Source organism: Petaurus breviceps, unplaced genomic scaffold (genome assembly GCF_028583685.1).
Source record: "Petaurus breviceps papuanus isolate PSGF00001 unplaced genomic scaffold, PetGlider_PUasm1.0 551, whole genome shotgun sequence".
NCBI classification, from domain to species: domain Eukaryota; kingdom Metazoa; phylum Chordata; class Mammalia; order Diprotodontia; family Petauridae; genus Petaurus; species Petaurus breviceps.
The window spans coordinates 3,412,483-3,419,129 of record NW_027186372.1 but is presented as its reverse complement, the minus strand read 5'-3'; the positions used below and the strand labels follow the sequence as shown (position 1 = coordinate 3,419,129).

Here is a 6,647-nt window from a genome sequence, read left to right as displayed (position 1 = left end):
GATATATTGTAGAAGACTGACTATATTTCCCTCCCTCCCATCCCACCTCCCACTTGTTCTATTCTCTACTTTGATCCTGTCCCTTTTCAAAAGTGAATGCTTCCAATTTCCCTCCCCCTAAGTCTGCACTCCCTTCCATCATCCCCCTTCTCCTCCCCTTCCCCCCTACTCTCCTGCAGGGTGAGATACCTTATTTAGTGTGTATTTCATTCCCTCCCTAAGCCAAATTCAAAGAGAATAAGGTTGACCCATTTTCTTTTGCCTTCCTGTTATTCCCCTCCATTGTAACCCTTTTCCCTTGCCTCTTCTATATAAGATAGTTTACCCCATTCTGTCTCTCCTCATCTCCTCTCATTGTATTCCTCTCTCACCTCTTAATTTCATATTTTAAGTATCATCTCTTCCTATTAAATTGGTCCTGTGCCCTCTATCTATGTATACTTGTACACATATATACACACATTCACATATGTATTCTTATGCCCATATACCCTCATATATAGACATATATATATATGTATGTGTGTATGTATGTGTGTATATATGTACATATACACACATACATATACACACACTCACATTTCTATTCCCTTCAAGTATTCTCGTACTGAGAAAAGTTTCATCAGTTACAATTATCATTTTTCCATGTAGGGATGAAAATAGTTCAACTTTGATAAGTTCCTTATGATTTCTTTTCCCTGTTTACCTTCTCATGCTTCTCTTGCTTCTTGTATCTGAGTGTCACATTTTCTATTCAACTCTGTTTTTTTTTTCATCAAGAATGCTTAAAAGTCCTCTATTCCACTGAATTTTCCCCTGAAACATGATACTCAATTTTGCTGAGTAGGTGATTCTTAGTTTTAATCCTAGCTCCTGTGACCTCTGGAATATCATATTCCAAGCCCTTTGATCCCTCAGTGTAGAAGCTGCCAGATCCTGAGTTATCCTGATTGAGTTTCCACAATATTCAAATTGTTTCTTCCAGGCTGCTTGTAATATTTTCTCCTTGATCTGGGAATTCTGGAACCTGGATATAACATTCCTAGGAGTTTTCTTTTTGGGATCTTTTTCAGGAGGTGATAGGTGGATTCTTTCAACCTCAACTCATTCCTTCAGAATTAGATTGAGCAAATGGAAGCTAGTGACTTTATGAGAAATCAAGATACTATTAAACAGATCCAAACAAATGAAAAAAATAGAAGACAATGTGAAATATCTCAATGGGGAAACCAATGACCTGGAAAATAGATCTAGGAGAGAGAATTTAAAAATTTTTAGACTACCTGAAAGCCATGATAAAAAAAAAAACCTAGAAATCATCCTTCAAGAAACTCTCAAGGAAAACTTCCCTGATGTTTTAGAACCTGAGGGCAAAATAGAGGTTGAGATGACTTTTATACTTATAAATTTGACTTAGTTTTCTGTATATTTTAAAAATGAAACCTTTACCAGAGATACTGGTTGTAAAAATTCTTTCTCAATTTCCCACTTCTCTCCTAATATTGGTTACAGTGACCTTATTTGTACAAAACTTTTCAATTTAACGTAGTCAAAATTATCCAGTTTGCATTTCGTAATGCTCTCTACCTCTTGTTTGGTCATAAAATCTTCCCTTCTCCATAAATCTGACAGGTAAACCATTCCTTGCTCTTCCACTGCCTTTATATCTAGATTGTGCACCCATTTAGACTTTATTTTGGTGTACAGAATTTTACTTAATTTTTGAAAAAACAACAACAACAGTTTTGGTGTTTTGCTTTCCATTCTTTTCTGTGAAGAACATATGCAAGTACATACAACTGCTAACCTTTGAGGACCTTTCTAGCACCGAGATCCTATGATTCTGTCATGTTTACCTGCAGAATAATCCTATGAGGTAGGCTGTTCACATAATATTAATCCGATGAAAATAGGGACCTACCTCTGCCACTGTGTGACCTTGGATAAGTTCTTTTCCTTCTCTGAGTCTCATTTATAAAATGAGCATAGTTGCATCTGCCCTGGCGGCTTCCCTCCACTGAGCATGTAGGTAAAGTCACCAGCCGTATGGTCCCCATTTTCCTGATGAGGAAACTGAGGCCAGAGCAGGTAAGTAAGTGGCGGTGGGTCACCCTGCTGGTAAATGGCAGAACTGGGAGCCCAATCCAGTGTCTCGGACTCTTTGCTTTGCCCCCTTCAGCGGCTGGATCAGATGTCCTGGGGGCCTCCCAGAGGACAGCCCACTTTGCCCCAGCCTCTCTCCTCGGCTCCTCTCCCCGGCTCCTTCTGGTGGCCGTTGTCATGACAACCGGCCGCTGCCGCGGCTGCCTGCCTCTTCCTTTCCGCAGCAGGGGTGGAGCTGGCAGGAGGGGGGAGGGATGGATAGGAGGAGTCCGGGCGAGGCAGGCGCGGTGCCCGCTGCCAGTTCCAGGCGCTCCCTGTCTGAGCTCACCCCATCCTCCTCCGAGAGGGAAGAGGCCGGGGCCGCGGACCGCTGCCACCGCTGCCACCGCTGCTATTGCTCGGCCTGGAGGGTGGTCCCGCTTCTCAGCATCACCGCCTGGGGAGCGCGGGGTGGGGAGGGGAGGACCTCCTGCGAGCACCCGCCGCTGATGCTGGACGCTGCAGCATCCTCAGTCCCAGGGAAGATGGATTCCAGGGGTACCTCTCCCCCCTTGAAGCAGCTTCTCCCGGTCTGCGCGGGGTAAGTGCGGCTGCCGGAGCCGCTGGGCTCTCTTTTTGCTTGGTTGGCTTTCCCATCCATGGTGTAATTCAGGCATGTCAGTCCTTTCTGTAGCCTGGGCTGGAACAATGCGATGAGGCTGGCAAGAGGGTGAGCCAGGGAGACAGAGGTGGGGGGGAGGGGGAAGGAGAGAGGAGAGGGGGAGGGGGGAAGGAAGGTGGAGCAGAGGGGGAGAGGGGCACAGGGGGGGGGGGAGAAATAGGGAGGCAGAGACAGAGACACAGGAGAGACTGAGACAGAGACAGAAAGAGGTGCGATAGGGAAAGGAAGCAAGGAGGGTGAAGGGAGGAGGAGGGACCCTTTGGGTTCAAAAATGTGTGCCGATTCTATTGAGAAGATAGTTTAGTGCATCTGCTTCCATTTGCTCTGGAACTGGGCTGTGGGGTTAAGAAAATGAAGAAGGGTGTTCTGAGCAGTGGTTGCTTGCACTCGGTTGGCATCTCTGTGGCTGAGCCTTCTGAAAATAACACTGAGTGTCTTGAGAGCAGCCCAAGGCAGGTGGTGGTGGTGGTGGTGGTAGTGGTGGCGGCGGTGGCGGGTGCCTTATTGTTTGCATTGGCTAGGAATATCCAACCCCCAGATCACTGAATTACATCTCCTTACCTAAGTGACTTTCCTCTCATAGTGGTTGGGGAAAGGGCTGGCCTGTTTGGCCAAGATCTCCATTCTTTCCTGCAGTGTACACATTGTGTGCATGGCAATGAGCATTTATGCATAAAAACATATTTCTAGATATGCTTTTGCATGTGTGCAATGTGTCAATCAGGGGTACTGTGGGACTCTAGCTTCTCACCATGTAAAACATAGAAATGTGAGCTTTATTACCCAGCATTTACACTACATTTATTTCCACAAAGTGCTACATAATCATTTTTATTGGTAATAAATATAAACCCATGCTGGGGATTGGGAGCTAATTATTTTTTATTTAAAAAAATACATGAATCTCTTTTTGTGCATCCTGTATGATTTATTCGTATTATTTCTCCCCTGTTTCATTGTGACCAATTAGGACAGATGCCTATCATTTGAACTATATCTTGGGGACTAAATTCTATTTCACAGCTTGTCTCTTTTCATGTTTTGGTGGGGGGAAGGGATGATTAGAGCTTGAGTGAGGAATTGTGGAGCATTGAATTCACAGGGATGGGCAGCTCGTGTGGTATTTTCACATCAAGCTTTTCTCCAAAATGAATGGATTGGCCAAAGCACTTAGCCTAAAATCCTGTACTGGGCCTTGCCTTGTGTGCCAGGCTGTCTCCCCTCTGGGCAGCACCACTGTACTGGATGGTGTAATGAATTTACTTTGTCCAATCCCGCCATGCCCTGTTCATTCCTTCAGTTTCCAGGCACCATTTTACAATCAGTTCAGATTAGGTAGTGTGTGTGTGTGTGTATCTGTGTGTGTGTCTATATGTATGTATGTATCTATGCATGTGCTTTCCTCACTGGAGCTGGTTTTTTGCATCCAGGTATCCACAGTAACCTATCTATTTTCCAATTAGCTTATTTATACAAAGAAACTAAGCAGGAGGCTGAGGGAAGCCTTGCCAACAAACGTGAAGAAGTATGCCTGAGATGACAAGCTATTGTAGTTTTTAAATGCATGCTGGGCTCTGCCTGGCCTTTTATCACTATCAAGGGTTTAAGGTAGCTCAAAGGACTAAGGAAGCCAGGGATGGGTACAACACAGGCCTACATTATTGCCCAGGATAATGGAGCTCACTGAATTAAAGCCAGAAAGCCCTTTTAGGTAGCATCATGTGTTAAATGTAATCCTCATTTTAAAGGCTATGTTTCCCTAACCGGCTCCCCACTATCTGTGTGGCAGATACCGCCAAGAATCCCAGATGCTCTAAAAACAATGTTCTTTGTCATTTAAGAAAAAAAACTTTAGATCTTGTTTTCTACATCACAGTCTTTATTTAAAAAATTATAATCTATTTGGATTACATCCATGTGTTATTTTACTAGATAATCATTGTCTTGGTTGGGACTATTTATAGAAGAGATATTTGGAGACTTAAGGGGAAGAACTGGTTATATACACATACATACAAACATATATATGTGACTTCATATCTTCTATGGGGTAAATTTTATTGCCCTACAAATGAATGTAGGGCCAGTGTTGGCTAGTAAAAAAGAAGGGTGAACATAGAATTGGGGAACTAGAGTTTTAATTCTGCCTTTTACATGTTCCTCATTGTAATAATAGCAATAATAATAATAATAGCTAATATCTATGTCTTTCTGACTTCAGGCCCTGCACTCTATCCAATGCACCACTAGCTGCCCCTCTGTAAAACAGGACAAACTATACTTTCTCTGGTTCCTTTGAATTTAAAATCCCATAATCCTTAGCTATGTGAAACCAGGTAAATTATGTCATTTCTCTGATCCTCAGTGTCTTCATCTTTAAAGTGAGGCTAACAAGAATTGTAGTACCTGTCCCATAGGATTGTTATGAGGAAAAGGTCTTAAAGTGTTACAGGCTGGGGAGTCAATATGATTATGTTGCCTTGTGCTATGTACATAGTGAGCAAGATGAAGAAAAGAGGGTCTTGACTCCTGTGTCACATCAGAATCTCTAATTTGGGTTTAAATTTTTTAGTAACTTCACTGCTGGGCAGCAAGGTGGCACAGTGTATAGAGTGCTGGGTCTGGAGTCAGGAAGACTTGAGTTCAAATCCAGCCTCAGGCACTTACAAACTGTGTGATCCTGGGCAAGTCACTTAACCTTGTTTGTCTCAGTTTCTTCATCTGTAAAATGAACTAGAGAAAGAAATGGAAATCCACTCCAGTATCTTTCCTAAGAAAACCCCAACATGTGTTCATAAAGGGTTGGACACAACTGAAAAACTACTGAAAAAGAATTTTTTACTACCAACAGATATAATATCTGAGACAAATAGTTACTAAATATTTGGAATAATTGTACACTAGTCTAAAGTGAGGGAAGGGTAGGAAAGAGTCTTTAAGTTTGTCAAAAATTCACACGATAGTTTCTTGTCTTTTATTTCCTCTACATTGAGTTTTCTTGGGGCACTTATTTTAAAAGGGGCATTCTATAGTTCAATAAAAAGACAAGTCACCAAGTACCTGCTGGCTGATAGCTAAAGACTGCAATTCTCTGGTCAGACCCTGAATAGAGGCCTGGATTTAATTTTCCATTCTGTAACTAAGATTGTTGAGAATTTCAAAATGGTTTTGTGGAGAACAGTAGGACTGATTAATGGGTCAGAAATTCAGAATACTCAGAGAAAGTTAAGAGAACTGAGATTATTTATATCAAGAAGAGGAGCTTCGAACCTTGGGATTAAAGTGAATTTAGAGGTTATCTAAAGATATCCAGGTAGAGGTTGAATTTTAGAATCAAATAATTGAATGGATGAGTAAACATTTATTAAGCATTATGTGCTATGCACATGCTAGGCACTGGAGGTACAAATAGAAAAATGAGCCAATTCCTGAACAGAAGGAGCTTGAACTCCAATGGGGGAAGGGCACATAAAAGTCAATCCGGCTCTAAGTTAGAAAGAAAGGCCCAGAAGTCTTGAGCTGATGATGGGATGAGTGGCAAGTAGATGGTAGTGAAAAGAATGCTGATGTTGGAGTCAGAGAATGTAGGTTTCAACAAGGTGGCATAGGAGCTAGAGTTCTGGATTTGAGGTCAGGAGGCCTGAGTTCAAATCAACTTCAGAAATCATCAGTCATTGAGTACTTACAGGCATGCCATGGAGATTCTAAGAGCTTCGGTTGCATGATTGAAGACGGCAATAACACTTATCGTACTACCTCATAGGATTATTGTGAGGAAAGCACTTTGCTAACTTTAGTATGCTCTCTCTCCCTCTTTCTCTGTCTCTCTGTCTCTCTGTCTGTCTCTGTGTCTCTGTCTCCCTCTCTCCCTCTCTCTCTGTCT

The 6,647-nt window shown here is 42.5% G+C and overlaps 1 protein-coding gene across 2 annotated transcripts in view; it reads left to right on the top strand.

Annotated features, from left to right (window-relative positions):
* The first annotated feature begins 2,408 nt into the window (after positions 1–2,408).
* Positions 2,409–6,647, top strand: part of JAKMIP2 (janus kinase and microtubule interacting protein 2) — a 235,880-nt gene continuing 231,641 nt past the window's right edge. For both annotated transcript variants that reach the window (XM_069102339.1, XM_069102338.1), the window contains exon 1: positions 2,409–2,683. The gene's annotated coding sequence lies outside the window, so the exon portion shown is untranslated. The remainder of the gene's footprint in view (positions 2,684–6,647) is intronic.